Source organism: Centruroides vittatus, unplaced genomic scaffold (genome assembly GCF_030686945.1).
Source record: "Centruroides vittatus isolate TY-2023 unplaced genomic scaffold, ASM3068694v2 contig_397, whole genome shotgun sequence".
NCBI lineage: Eukaryota > Metazoa > Arthropoda > Arachnida > Scorpiones > Buthidae > Centruroides > Centruroides vittatus.
Window position 1 is genome coordinate 1,598,059 of NW_027122212.1, and position 16,461 is coordinate 1,614,519.

The window sequence follows — 16,461 nt, forward strand, 5'->3', positions numbered from 1 at the left end:
AAGTTACTTACACACACATATATATGCATATATTATCTTTTATAACATCAATATGTAAATGTTTATATTTTTTGTTGGTTTCATCTTCTAGTTTATTCCCATCTCCTTCAATATATCTGTTACTATTCAGTTTTACTTTCCATATATCTTTTCATGCACTTGCTATTCTCATGCCTAAGTTCATTATAAATGTAACTTTGTATTTTTCAAAAATTTGTATTTATATTCAATCTTCGAATAGTTAACCTTTGTATTTAAATTTTATTCTAATGTTCCAAAATTACACTCTCTTCTTGATTTGAAGATGACATTTATAAAATGTTTGAAGTGCTTGTGATAATAAGTAATAATCATTTAACACTGATAGACATACATACATATATACATACAAGAAAGACAATGGCCGTACACAAAGTGTTTAGCCATCAGAAACACTGATAGACAATGGTTATCTCATTCTTCAAGTGGATAATATGTTAATAAAACTTGCTGTAATAAAAATGTGCTACAAAATGAAAACATTTGTTGCTACTACCTGTATAACTGCCTGAAATTCTGAGTAAACAAAAGTGGACAGATGGCAGATTAGGGAGAGTAGACTGCATATACCTGGGCTTCTGGGTCCTTCTCATTGCATATTAATTGATAGACAGTCAGGTTTTGTTTATAACATAGTCTTTTTCTTTCCTTTTTGGTATTGTTTTATAAAGAAAATTGAAAGCCAGGTTGTAGGATGTGGCAGATTTTTGGTTCCTTTTGTTGAATGCTTTCTTTATAGCTAGGATAGGTGTTACCAAGTTTTTTGATAAAAAAAATTTGGATACACATACTTTCTTGCAACCTCCTTAATATACGGGGCTAGAGATTCTCTTTCAGGATACTGCCCTGATGTCCAGTCAAAGAGAAAACTGATTTAAGAACACTAGAATAGATGGAAATCTACTCTGAAAGAAAGTAGAGATGCATTAATTTTAAAGCTCATGAATCCATTCCCACTGCATGGAAAGATTCTCTTCAAATTATAATTGCATTCACTTAGAATATTTATTTTATTTTGTATTTACTTTAATTTAATCTTGTGTTTCATCCCGTTATGAATCATGGGTCACATGTTCTGTTTTTGTTTTAATGGAATAAATCAAGGTCAAAATCTTTTAATACAATTAGAATGAAATATTTGGATAAAAATATCCATTGAAAATTATTTATTTTTCTAATTTTGAATTTAAACCTCTGGATTTATTGATAAAAAGCAACACCCAATTACTGGTTAATATTAATACAGTAGAGCATCGATTATCCGACTTAATTGGGGACTGGGGTTGGTCGGATAACTGAAAAGTATGAAAAAATACATTATTAGTATAGTGTATTAGGCCTAGTTTAAATACTAGCCTCCCTTTCATGGTCGAGCCAGTGCTGCCAGCTAAAACATGCAAAAATTTAACAAAAATAATATTAAAGTAGCCAAGACATAACTAAATATTGTAGCACTACATCACTAGTGGACATTTGAATTTGCCGACTAGAACGCGGTCGGTTAATCGGGGGTCAGATAATCGATGCTCTACTGTAACAGAATTTTCTGTCACTAAACCAATAACAGCAAAAAAACCACCCTCTTTGGAAAGCAAATGCCATCCATTTTTAAAAGGATATCTTCAGGCTAGTGTTCTAAATTTGCACATTTTTTGAACAGATCTTAATCTCTACATCACCGTTGCTGGTTGGTAGAAAGGTTGTACTGTACATATCATGTTGCCTTGAATGTGATGTTTCTGTTGAATTGATATATACTTTCCATGGGTTCAGAATTGTGCTCTTTGTAAAGCTATCCATACTGCTAAAAAAAGGAAATATGCCATTCTTAAATCTCTCATCAACTGCAAAAACCAACTGTATGATATCAACCAACAACTACTTTACACCATTGATACAGGTGTAATAACATTAGCAGATTCTCTAGCATGCAGTCTTCAGAGAAACATCACAAAATTAAATGGCTTGCACATATACAAAGGCATACATTCCTTTCAATTGAACTAATGCCTTACTTCTTGGGGTGACATTAACCCTCCACAAGAATTATGAAGATTAATTGAGAGCAGCCCACTATTTGCATCACATCGTACAGTTAAGCCTAAAAACATCATTCTGGAAATGGACTCTCTTCTGAAAAGTATGGATAAACCTCATAAGAATCTATACAGGTGGAAGGCATTCTTCTCTATCACATGCAACTCTAAGCCACAATATGATAAAAATTTGGAAATATCTACAGTATTCAAAAGTGTGGATGAAATCAAATTATGTAGTGGTGGTAAGAACTGACAAATTTAAATAAATCATTCTCATGAAAAGATCCACCTACCAAGTGGGCATTTGGGATTACATACAACAAACACATTGTTCTATGGTTCCTGATGCTTTCTACTTAAACTACAATCCAATGTACTACATACATCTAACACATCCTTAGCCAACATCCTTCATATTTGTAATGCCACCATTCTCCCCATATATTCACCTTTGCAAAAACTCACAAACCCAGCAAACATTTGACAGGTTGTAGATAAGGCATCATCACCAACTATACATATAGAGAGAATTATCAATAATTTCATTTTGCAACGCCTTTCCTCATATACACATGCCCAACAACTCATCATAAAACTTACAGGTTCCCAGTTGAGAGGCCAGGAATGGTTCACTGTATGTGACTTTCAGTCATTGTTTCTATCAGTAAAAATCAAACAATGCTTTTGTTTCTTAAGAGATTTTTTCATGTCTAACATCAAGAACATATCCAGTTACCACTAATATATTAGAACTGGCAGAAATTTTGTGTCATATATCATTTTTTACCTTTGAAAGTGATACTTTCTTCCAAAACAGGGGAGTTCTGATGGGAAGCCCCCTTTTGGGCACCTAATGTGAGTTAGTCAATCAAAAGCTAGAAACCTCCATCCTTCCTATGTATCAACATCGCATCACTATATACTCTAGATCAGCAATTCTTAACCTTCTTAGCTCTGCAACCCCCAAATAGTAAATATAAATAAAATTAATATTTCGCAACCCCCACCCAAAGGAATAACAACAGTAAGCCTTACTATTACTAATTGAATTTTGACTATAATTATAAATGCAACCATCACATTAATTTCTTTTCTTTACATGTGTACTTATTGTAAGTAAAATGTTTATAAGTTTATAATAAATGATTTTTTCTCATAAAAAGATTTCATTATTGTTTCACGACTCCCCTTTAATATCACCTTGACCCCCAGGTTGAGAAACACTGCTCTGGATACATTGATGATATTTTCATTTTATGGTACCATGATCCTGATATACAACGATTACTGGATGACTTCAAAAATAACCCATATGCATTATTTCTCAACTTTAAATGACAATCAAAGGAAATCTCATTTCCTGAACATAGACATAAGATTGAATAATGGACACATCACCACAAGGATTTGCAAAAAACCCACATATCTCCCCATTTTCATACCATCATGCTTTCATGATCCCTATTCTTTTAGGCTGACTGCACTTAACTCCTTAGTCCCTAGTCCATACACACATCAGATCAGATGAAAAGAGAATGGGAATTTGGCATCATTTTAAAACAAATGGCAGTCATGATTTTGATAAAAAGAAATCAACAGAGGGCTCATAGAACATTGTATAAGTAAAATATATATATTTATGGTGCAGTTTTTAAAACAACTTTTTTAAAAAACTTCTTAAAAAATATTAAAACTTTAAAGGTAAGACAATATAGATAACTGTTGCTTTTTCATCTATCAATACTTTTTAAAGAAGTTTTTTAAAAAATTGTTTCATAGAACATCATGTTTACACACAAGAATAACACTTCTAGCTCCCAATCCACTTTGGATACATACAAGGTGATAACATATAATGCAACATTAGTTCCTGTATACAAAGAAATTGCCTGCAACTACAATATTAATGTGACCCTGAAAAGGAGCCCATCCATATTTAATCTAATTAGAAATTCCAAAGATCTGCAAACCTGGCAATATTCACTGGGTATATATTCCATCCCACTTATGGACCAGAAATACAATGAAAAATTAGAATACATAGGAGCCACATGTCAGCACATTACCACCCAACTAAATGAACACCGAGCAAACATATCAAAAGTTCCTGTCAACATATGCAGGAATCCAGTCATTAAAATCCCATTTCAATTCGGCCAAAATCATACAAAGAACAGTGGATAGATCACACATCAAATATCTGGGGTTAATGGAAATATACAAGGCAGCTGCAAGAAAAAAGCCATCAACTATAAAGAGGATAGCACAATCCCAAAGCCATGGAAAATACATATCAATTTAACAGAAACATCACATTCCAGAGAAATGAATGTACAGTACAACTTTTCCACCAATCAGTGACAGAAATGTTGAAATTAAGATCTGTTCAAAAAATGTGCAATTCGAACTTATAACACCAGCCAAAAGATGTCCTTCTAAAAATGGATGAAAACATTTGCTTTACAAAGTGAATGGTTCTTTTGCTGGTTTATTAGTTTAGTGACATAGTGGAAATTTTATTACTAAATTTATTGATTTTTATTTAATATTGTCTGTTGAAAGTATTTGTTTTTACAAGTTTAAATTTGAACCTTCAAAAAAATATCACTGGCAATAGAACAATGGAAATTTGAAAACATGTCCCAGTACATTGTGTATGCTTAATTGTGTCTTGAAAAATTTTCAGTGATGATGGCTTTATAAAGCCTGAAAACATTTTGATTTTTTTTGACTGGTTATTACTGTTGGTGGTGTAATTTACTGAAGTTAATGTATAACATCTGAAGATAAATGTTAGTGCTACTTTGATTAAGAACAATCTTCAAACAACTTGGTAGATATTCAAAATTAACGCTCACCAACACCAAAATCCAGCAAAATGTTAAAATTTTACTGTAAAGTAACACGTTCATCTGTATATAACAGACATCCTCAAGTTTAATTCCACAAACTAAAACATTAAGGTTAAATTATACATTTAGAATTTTTTACAAGCAGAATGTTTTTAACATTATGCAGAGAACCACACATGCCCGGTACAGATTGACGATTAATTTATCTCAAACATCACTCTCCAAGTTATAGAAACCAAATTAGTTTCCTCAAAGTCAACTGCCATTCCACTTTTAAAAACCCCACAGATCTCAATCTTTTCTATACATTTTAATCATCGTAGGTTGGCCATTCACCTAAGAGGATCAATTTGTCTAATCTACAGAAATTAAACCCGAAACCCACTATATACAAACAAAAATGTTCATTTATAGTAAAATTTCAACATTCTACTTTGATTACTTTCTGATTTTAACTCATAGAAATAACTTGTGATTTTTATTCCTTATTTGAGATATGATATAGTAAATATTTATAATAGTTATAACATCCTAAATTTCTCAAGTGCATACCCTTAATATTTTAACTGTCAGTATGAAGTAAATCAGAATCTAAAATCATACTAAAATGTTCACAAGATGTTATCTGTTTTAGTATACATATATTTATCATTTAAATAATCTAATAAATATTAGAATTTAAATTATTATTTGAAAATCTAATAGATTTTGAACAAACATTAAAATACTTTCATAAAACTTTTAAAATTTGCTAGAAGTTTTAAATTAATTAATGAACTTAAATTTATCACTTTAGAAATCAAATACCAATCATCAATCACAACCAAAATACACAATTTGATAGAAGTACTTATGTAATAAAATAGACCAAATGCAAATGATTATTATAACATATCAATAATTTGCCAAAAATTATTCATAAATCACTAGTAAAATATTAAGTTTCCCAGAAACAAATATTTTAAATTGAATTACTAATAAATTCTCGTGGAGCATCATTTTACTTAAATGATCGTCGACCACTGCATTTTTAGAATTATATATTAAACAACAGATAAACCAAATTATTAGATGTCACTCAACATAATCTTCAATGAGATATCAGCCACGTAATCAAGAAAGCAAACTAAATGTCAATCATTACCACCATGAAAAGATACCAGCAATACTGGCCGAGTCGTATTGCTGGTATCTTTTCATGGTGGTAGGAGAAATTGTTTACTTTTATTAAATCATAAAAGTAAACAATTTCTCCTAAACTATTATTAATACATAATATATCTTTTGTTGGCTACATTATTTAACAACCAGATTATAACTTCTTTCCATCATTTTAATCATCAATTCTATTTTAAATTGACGAGTCTGAATAGACCTAACTTTCATTAGGATAATGCTTACTTCTTTGAAACCTTGACAATGAACAGGTAACTCTTGTAGTAAACCTTGATGAAATGATATCATTATGAGAATATAGTATCAAAGAATAAGTACAGGTAGATAAAATATTAACGTATGCAAGAGAGAATGTAACAATACCAATCAGTAGATTTAAATCTACTGTAAGTTTCTTAAAACCAACTTATTTTGCATAATTAATGATAACTTACAAGCTTGGCCAAATGTCAAATGTGAGTTCCTTCCTTTAAAAACAACCGATGCCTCTAACATGCCGATAACCATGCAGCAAATTATCGTCTGCTCCTTCGAGCCTTTCAGACGCTATGTAATTCGTTATATTATCGAGAAATCTGACCTGTTCGCCTTATTGTGTGTTGTCTAGATTGTCTGCGATGATGTAATCGAAGATTATCTTCGATATTAAACGTTTTAAAACTATAAATTCGTCATTGAAGTCGGTTAGCGTTAAGACGTCATTACACTTACAGAAACAACATGGCAACAACTACCGCCATCTACAATATTCATTCATCGTTTAAGTAAATAAAAATTTTATATTTTTAAAAATTATTTTACGTTTTTAATAATTTATTAATGATTGTTATAAATCTTTAATTTCACTTTATATATTTTTAATTTTAAAGTTATGTATTAAAATATGTGGTGTACGTAACGAGAGATATGGCGTAAGCCGATGTTTAACGTCGATAAAAGTACGACTTGTAATAATTTCGACCAAGCGCATTCTTTTTTTGACGTTTTCGTATTATTAATATAAATGAGCACATTGCTGTGACCAAAATTGGTTTTATTTTCATTCCAGCACATACATTAATGCGTACTTATCAACCGGGTGATGAAAGCTCTAAATTTTGACACTAAAAAAAAGTCGGACATTTTTAATACCAGCGTATTAATTATATAAGAAAATTCTGTTCCGAAAAATCTTTCTGTTGTAGAAAAATAAACTCACCGAAATACTTCAAACATGCTTGAAATTTATAAGCCTATACAAAGGCGTTTTAAAAAATGTCAGAAATCCAGACTGTGTTATATCGTTGGTTGCGAACTAAATTCGGACAATAAGTGACACGTATAATCACCAATTTCTGTACGTTTTATCTGCAAAACGTCACAAAACATAAAAACGCTTACGAATTATCGTGTATGTTTATTTATTCAAATCGAACGTATTTATCTCTATATTGTCGATTTTACATTATAAGATTAACTTTGTTATAAGATTTTACATAATCTATAATCTTAAAACAAATTTGTGTTCCTTAGCAATACCGTAAGTGTCTGTAAAGCTTAATATAATTTTCTTTCGAGATAATTTTGATAGTTCTTCTTGTAGATAAAAGTTTAAAGATAAGCTCGAGTTTACTTTCGCAATATTTCTTAAGAATTATCGTTAGTAACAGCCATACATTTAATTTTGAAAATTCGAATTCAATTTTTTTTTTAAGCGTAGGAATAATTTAAACATAAAAATGATTTTTAAAGTAAATTTCATGTCTGATTTATCATTGTATTCTATAAATGAGTGAATAAATAAATATCTAACATTCTATGAACCCCCAATAATTATTTCGCTTATATTTAAACCCGTGGTTTCGAAAGAAATTTCGCGACTGGATAGGACCTGTTTAAAGAAAATTTATGTACTTTTCTCCATCTTAGAATAATCTTTAACAATATTAACATTACTATATTTTTTCTTCTGAACTTTTATGGTTCAGTAATCAAGCATGAACTAGCTTATCGGAAGAAAACAATACAGACGACTAGATATTTCAGATTTAAAAAAATAATAATAATAACCTGATGTGTTGATAAATTATTATATCTTGGCATTTAAAAAATTTGCGTCATAAATTAGTAAAATTTTTAAATAAAATTAGAACGAGTTCTTATTGAAAACAAAGCAATTCTTGAGTTTTGTCGGTCAGTAAATTTGAGTAATGTAGTGATTATTTCTCATTTCCAGAAGCGATTGACATATTTTATTTTTATCCCATGCTAGATTTTATATTCTAATCTCTTAGTAATTGAAAAAAAATTAAATTAAATTAAAATGCTTCCCTTCAACTTTTCCTTTGAGCTAGTAAACATTCGATTAAAAGTATATATTCTCGTAAAGTTGAGACAATTTTGTGTTGCTCAATGACTTCCTTGATCAATGTATATTAACTGAAAAAGGAAATTACCTGTGTAATTTATTAAGTCTAGAGCTACATTTTCCGCTTTACAATTTATCCTTGTTAATCTATAATATATATACATTACTTTTACGTTATAAAAAATTACGAAAAAATCAATTGTTTTATTAGGAGTTATGAAAATGTAATACCATAAGAGCTTACGAGAAAGCGAATGACTCTATTGGAAAGTTCATTTTGTAAGTTTTATGATCAGAATAAACTTGATCTAAAATAATCAATATTTATTAATGAAATATAACTGTAAGTACTGTATTATATTTAAAATATTTTATTTTACATTCTGGTCCCATTAATTCTTTTTATCGTAATATTTCCGTATCAAATAGGTATCCGCTAGGGTTTCTCTTTTCCACAGCCTTTTCTAATAGGTCCAGTTGTGGTTCTAGTGGCAAATTAAAAATCTCGATGCACTGTTTTACCAATAAATATATTTATTATTCCATTTGTTGTTACAAAATGCGTTTCGGCTATAAATAGCTCTTTTCAGTTGTAACAAATAAAATAAATAAAGTACAACTTACATAAAGCTACCTATTTAATACGTCAGTATTACGATAAAAATAATATTTACTTAGTCGACCATAGAAAAGATTATGATTCTTTTATGATTTAACTCATTTATTCTATTTATTTATTCTATTATAATTTTAAATTAAATTGAATTTAATCAATTAATATTCAATTCAAGCGACTCTCTCCAGGGTGAGAGTCGCTTGAATTCTAAATACGGTGTTTCTTGATTTGTTCTCTAAAAAGTTCTAATAAAATACAAATTTTATGGTCTTTACAGTTCCGTAGCTGGGAATAAATCATTAGGGGCTAGAGGGAGAAACTGAAAAATCCAGACTGAGTTTTTTTTTTTTTTTTTTCAACTAGCAGTATACCCATTAGGTACAGGTTAAATATAAAAATAGATAACAGTTGCCTAAGTTTACGTGATGAAAGCGAAAGCATAAATTATATATACTGCATACGGGCACTACCGACTAAGTCGAGGGGCTTAGCCATCTCATAGCCCCCGTAGCTACGAGTCTAAATCTGTATCGAACGTTATTTCAATAAGGTATTTTAATTGCATAAATTATTTGGTGAAAATAATTAATTGATTGTTATATAAAATTTATTAAATTTCTAATTGTTATAATTAGAGATTTTTAAAAAAATATTCAAAATTTTGTGAATTCGTCAAGGATAAAAACGTATATAAGAGAAGAATAAATTTAGAAAATTAAAATAAAAAGTCAATTTTTAACCATGAAAATATAAAATTTATAGATTTTTTCCTGTTAACAGTTGATTAAAATTTAATCGGACCTATCACAGTGTACTATAATACGCGCATCTTCGTAGCTTGTAAAATATTCGACTAAAATTAATAAGATATATGAATTTATGTGTAAATAGTGTACTAAAAATCTGTAAATAGTGTAATTTGCATACGATTATTAATAATTTCGGATGCTTAAAAAGTTTCAAACTTTAACATAATTTTTTAAAATGTATGAAATAGTAAAATGTAGTTAAAGTTAGGTTTTGCTATTATATGTTTTTAATAAATAATTTTACCTGTTTTACAGTACATTTTTTTTAATGTTTAATAATTCGTAGAATGTATTCTAATAATATGCATAAAATTTCAACACATATTATATTTATTTATAATTTCCTTTTAAAAATGTTTTAATAAGTTTATTTATAATCGAGCGTATAATAAATGCGTAAATAGAATTTTAAATAGTTTTAGTCACATCTTCCTGGAATAGGTCTACTAATTATGAATTTGTCTTATTCAAATTATAAAACAATAAATATACAGTATAATATTGAATACAATTATCCGAATACAACATAATATATAATTTGAGTATTTTATACAGCGAAAATGTATCTTTACATCTATAAGTAGTAGTAGTAGTATACGACCTTTAATTTTTAATGGAAACAATATAAAATTTTCCTTTCGAGAGAAATTTCCTTTTAATTAAGGGAAATTTTTCGAAAGAAAAACATAAAACAGTTCTTTTATAACACGGGATATTCCCCTAAAACTAAATTTATTGGAGCAGAAATTGCCTGAGGTTATCAAAACTCAATACCTTATAAAACTTATTATTCTCTTGATAAAGATCATAATTTTATATATAATTTATAAAAATATTTATAAAAGTTTATGTTAGTTTTTATAACCTAATATAATTTAGTATTTTCTTAAATAAAATTTAAAAAATGTATTTATTTGTTGTATAATTAATTTAATAAATATGAATATATTATCGAGATTTTAATTATTTTTTTAAATTTTTATATATTTTATATAGAATTATATTTTTAAAAATAAATCACTTTCAATATTAATGAGCATTTATAAGTTTTTTTTTTATAAAAATTTGATTTAGATTTAATTTAAAATACTGACAATTCGTTCTGCTATAGAAATAAATTTTAATAACATAATTGTATAGATTTTAAATTCGTTTTATATAGATTATTCACGGAAAATAAAGATAATTCGACATTATCAGCAACAGAAAATTAATTCGGTGAGTACTTACCTGCACTGTTGAAGTGCATTGTTATGATAACACTCGGGTAAGTGTAATATTATCTCACTCAACTCTATCCACGGATCGTATAAAACAGGAAATGAGTTTCGTATAAAGAACAATTGTTTCGCTATTTTATTTTACAAGAGATTATCACGAAACACGTATTTATTCGGCTAACTATTGTCCAGTTAAGTTACAGAATCGCGTCCAGGTGTCATTTAACTTCGCCCACTAGGTTAAATTATAGCCCGAAGGTAACATAATTCTGACGGATTTTCTGAGTTAAATGACATTTTCTGATTCAAAAACCGGTGCCGAAGCGACATATTATACAACGTATATTTCGCAAATAATTATATAGGGCCACGTGTTAACTGTTTGAAGCTACCGATTAAGCGCAATTAGAATATCTACCAATACGCGCATCGTTGTATCTTGGAGAATATTTAATAAAAATTCATAAAATTTAAATATTTGTAATTATAAAGCACGTTAAAAATCCCAGACTAGCATGCGCATGATTATAAATAATTTCGAGTCCTAAAAATGCTTTACTATTTTAAATTTGTATCAAACATATTTTTTATATGTTTGATACAAATTTAAAATAGTAAAGCATTGTTAAAGCTTCTTACGTGTTTTAATAAATAATTTGACCCGTTTACATTCCCAAATTTTATTATCTTTAAAAAAGCTTAATTTATTTATTTTTCGAACAACGTTTTTAATCTCTAAAATTACAGAAGAGAAAATAGATTGAAATAAAAAATAAAAGAATAAATAAATACTTCGGGTCACGCTTTAAATCTAACTCAAAAATATGTACAAATCTGTACGGGCCTATAATTAGAATAAATAAAAATAATTTCGTCCCAATTCGATATTACGAGGTCAAAAATTATATTTTTCTAAGCAATTTTATTTTATTCTTTAATTAATTATTACAGAATTATTTCATGCATTATTTTTCTAGTTATATTACTGGAAGAATTAAATTATTCCTTCAGTCCGATGCAAAAAATATGAATAAATTGGCTACGTATTGGATTCAACCCTCTTTACTATATCTAACTCTTGATATTGCGATTTAAATAACGAAATTAGACGGAAGATGATCGGAGCTTTTGTAGTAACAAAATTAATTATCTTCGTCGTCATGGCGTTTTTTTTTTTCTTCTTACGGAAACGTAATCAGAAATTAATCAATGCAGGAATTTACGCAATGCTATGTTCTGTTACTAACGATGCTGCTCTCGAAAACGTTATAGGTACGATAATAATCGATAAATACGATTATTCGCTATATTAGGTTAATTTAAAACTTTGTATTTCTTTTCTTAATATAGGCCTAACTGATTGTATCTAAATAATTTAGTTTAATATTTAGAACAACGCATCTCTACAATTACTAAAACTGTAAACTAAGCCATATGAAAAGAATTCAAATTCAAATTTTCTGTAATTGAATATAATTTATTCTTTATCTTCTATTTTCGTAGTTTTTATAAATAGGAAAAAAAAAATAGTTTTGCTATCTCTGTTAATTCTTTCAATGCGTATTAATTTAGAAAGGCTCCTAAAGATTAGGAGTCTTAATTTTTGAAAATTAAGTGTAGGTTTAGCATGATGTTTTTAAAACTGTAGTAGCACTTGCCGTGTCTTGTTTGTCGTGTTTCCGAGTATTTATTGACAGGACACTATGGAAACTGCCGCTATCTCCTTTAGTAGAACTGACCTTGACACTTCAATATTTTTTATTACCGGCATGTAATACTCGATCTGTATCTCTTCAAAGATATGCCTTATACCGGAATCTGATTTATGGTAAAACATTCGAACAACATTATTAATATTTAATTTATATATATTTTTAGTTTAACAGCAAAGTATAATTTTCTAGAATTTTTTCGAATCTCGATAATAAGCGAACAATACAAATACAATGATAACTAAATATATAAATATAAGAGTTATTGAAATATAAGTTTTCAATAATATTAAAAATGACTCTTTTTGAATATTTAAAATAAAATAAATAGATGACACGATGATGATAAAAATTTAAGCATATGATGCGACGTTCGAGTGTTTCTAAAAAATTCAAATATTTTTAATGCAGTATTACAATACTGTACTTTAAATTTTGACAGTTTAAAATATTAATATAAATAAAATTTTCTAGTTTTATTCGGATTATAGCTTACATTTCAAAATTTTAATTATATTTCAGACACGAAAACTCTAGAATGTAACTGAAGATCTCATCATTAGCAATTTTTTAAAAAAATCCAGCAACGAGTTGCGTAACTTTTCCGGCAAAAATTAAAATTGTGTGTGACGCCATCTATTACGAAATTTTATTTTGAAAACTTTTTATATTATTAATTATTGTAAAATGGCAAAAATCTTAATTTTGAGGGTAGGATAGGTTTTATTTTAAAAAGATTATAAATGCTAGTAACGAATAAAATCCTTATTAAGATCGATTTTACTCGAGATACGACAAACGACTCCCCTTTATCTCCCAACCTCTCTCGACCTTTAATCATCAAAATTTAATTAATAACGTCAGTGTTCCTAATACACAGATCTACCTGCAAAATTTCATAAATTTTCACCGAAAGATACAGCAGTTAAGCTTCAAAAAGAGTAAACAAAATTGTGCTACCCCCCACACAAACATTCATACATACAGAAAAATCGCCGAATTTTTTTTTTCTTTTTTCATTTCTCGACGTTTCAAGGTCCCGAGTCCAAAAATGTAAAAATCCTCCAGGGTCATTTTTTGACTCATTGCCAAACTTTCCCTCTGTTATATATAACAACCGGCAAGGTAAAAATTCTTTACTTAAATTAATTCTAATCGATAATTTTAAAATAAATAAAAATAGATAAGCATGTAATGAGCTATATGAATACTTTAATCTGTATTTTTATCTTCAAAATTTTTCTTAAATATGTTATATATTTTTTCAAGTACTAGCCTTGTACAGTAAATTACATCCGGATGTTCCAGCCCATTTATTCAACTGATATCTATATTATTATTTCAATCTCACCTTGATAGTAACTAAAACAAGTCATGTTGACAACTGTTCCAAAAAATGTTTCTTGTTAATTTGCCCGAAGTCGATTTGGATAAGTTCCAGGAATCTTTTAGTGTTTTCGTCGACTGCTGGATTAATAATGAGCGTGCGGATACCTAAATCCTTACCATTTTACTTCATACTATGCTTTAAATGTTAGTATTATTGTAAATATATATCCCAATAAAAGTTTAAAAATATATAAAACATACTAGAATAAATAAGAGAGTTACTTATAAATTTATACTAATTGCTAACAACAGCTACACAAAAAATATATATTTTTGTGTGTAGATGAGGACTGATAACATCTCTAAAATTTATGTCATCATTTCGGAAATGCGTCATACGTCGGTTATTTTTGTTGGAGTAAATTCAAGTTTCTAATGTTTTATAAATTTATTTTCAGGTAATTGCTATTGCACTCCCTTCCAAAGTGTTTTTCATATTAGAAATGTCCATGGTAAGAAAATTCCAATTAACTCCGGAAACTAAATATCATTCTATAATTGCATTGCAATTTGAAAAAAAAATTGTATTCCTATAAATTTCTTTTGTTGTCCTTCTGTCTGTCTTTCATCTATCTAATTCCGTTATCGATAAAGACGAGACAAGATATGGAAACCGTAGGAGCTGGAAGCTCCCGATTAAAAATTGCAGCTCGGCATTGTGACGATATCACAATAAATAATTGCTTATTACCGTTTTATAATTACAGTATATATTTTTATTGTTTCTTGCCTGTTCATTATTATTGTTTTATTTCTTTTTTGCTTTTACTTCAGGGTTTGTTTTAAGAGTTCTGTCTTTCCTGTTGGACATTACCAATAAAAAATTTCTGATATATTTGAAAGAATTATATTATTCTAGCGAAAGTATCATATTATATTGATAAACTTGAATGAGATATTTTTCAAAAATTTTGATGATTTGTAAGATGCATTGAGAGAATATTGATAAGTATTTACAAGTATTATAACTATTAAGCTTAGGTTCATACAAAATTTTTAATTGCTTTTTTTAATCTATAACGATATTTTACATGTTAAATTTATACACAACCTCAGCATTTCCTGTCTTAACTATAATTCCATAACACTCGAGAATGTATTAAGTCAACAAATTTATTGTAACTAATGTGCATGAATTACTATAACACTAACTAAGCATTTGGATTACCTTTATAATTACCGAGAATTGGATTTACAATCTGGGAGAATACGCCAGATCAGAAGTTTCCGAACTTTTTTCCACAGTCGACTCCTTCGAGGATTTCTTCCCGTTTTTCTAATATAGTTAATAATAATAATAATTAATAAATCTGGTTAGTCAGTATTAATCTACATAGGCCTACCGTTTTCATATAAAAGATCTGCTTAATGTGCAAATTTACAACATTCCGAGCTGTCATATACCTAATTCATTGGACAGATAACTTTTAATGAACCGTTTTCGATCGACCTCCAAAATGCCTTATCGACTCCAGGAGTCGATATCGATCACTTTGGAAGCCCCCTGCGCTAGGTGTCTAACTTATACTTTTATATTCCTAACTTCTAATTTATATTTCGCGCAAAAAAACGAAAAGTATTTTATGAGTAAACTTTTATAAGTCACGTGATTATGTTATTTAACTTGATATATAACAAATGATATATTACAGTTCTTATACATTTACAATTATTAACATTATCCATATCCAACTCGTTATATGTTGATATAACTTATTTACATTGGTTACACGTGTAGACATTTAGAGAAAGTTTAAGCCTGTGGATGATTTACAAAGCTGCACTTACAATTTATTTAACCGTATCGACAAAAAGTTTGAATTTGGAATAGTTTTAAAACATTTGTAAATGTTAAACGGTAACATTATAAATTTTGTATTTAAATCTGTTAAATTTATCAGTAATTGTGAACACATTAAAACATGTTAATCACTACACATTCACTACATCTTCTTTTAGCTGCTATCTTAGTTTATCAAGCACAATCTCGCATCTCTCAGTGCATGGATTCTTGAATATTATTAAAGTACACACACACATATACACACATATTGTAAATATAAAATTTTAACATATTTATATTAAATAAGATTTATTTTTATTAAATTAATAAAAACAAATGTAAATATAACGAGCAATTATTTATTGTGACATGGTCACAATACCAGGCTGCAATTTTTTAACATAATTTTAGTTTATTTAATTTAAAATATATGCTCTACACCTCAAATTAGTACTGTAGTGTCTTGCCCCAGTACATCA

General features: G+C 28.4%; 1 protein-coding gene across 1 annotated transcript in view; it reads right to left on the minus strand.

Moving 5' to 3' along the window:
• SCAP (SREBP cleavage activating protein) overlaps positions 1–6,855 on the minus strand; it is a 71,942-nt gene extending 65,087 nt beyond the window's left edge. Inside the window, 1 exon segment of the mRNA XM_067271412.1 lies at positions 6,541–6,855. The gene's annotated coding sequence lies outside the window, so the exon portion shown is untranslated.
• Positions 6,856–16,461: the final 9,606 nt, after the last annotated feature.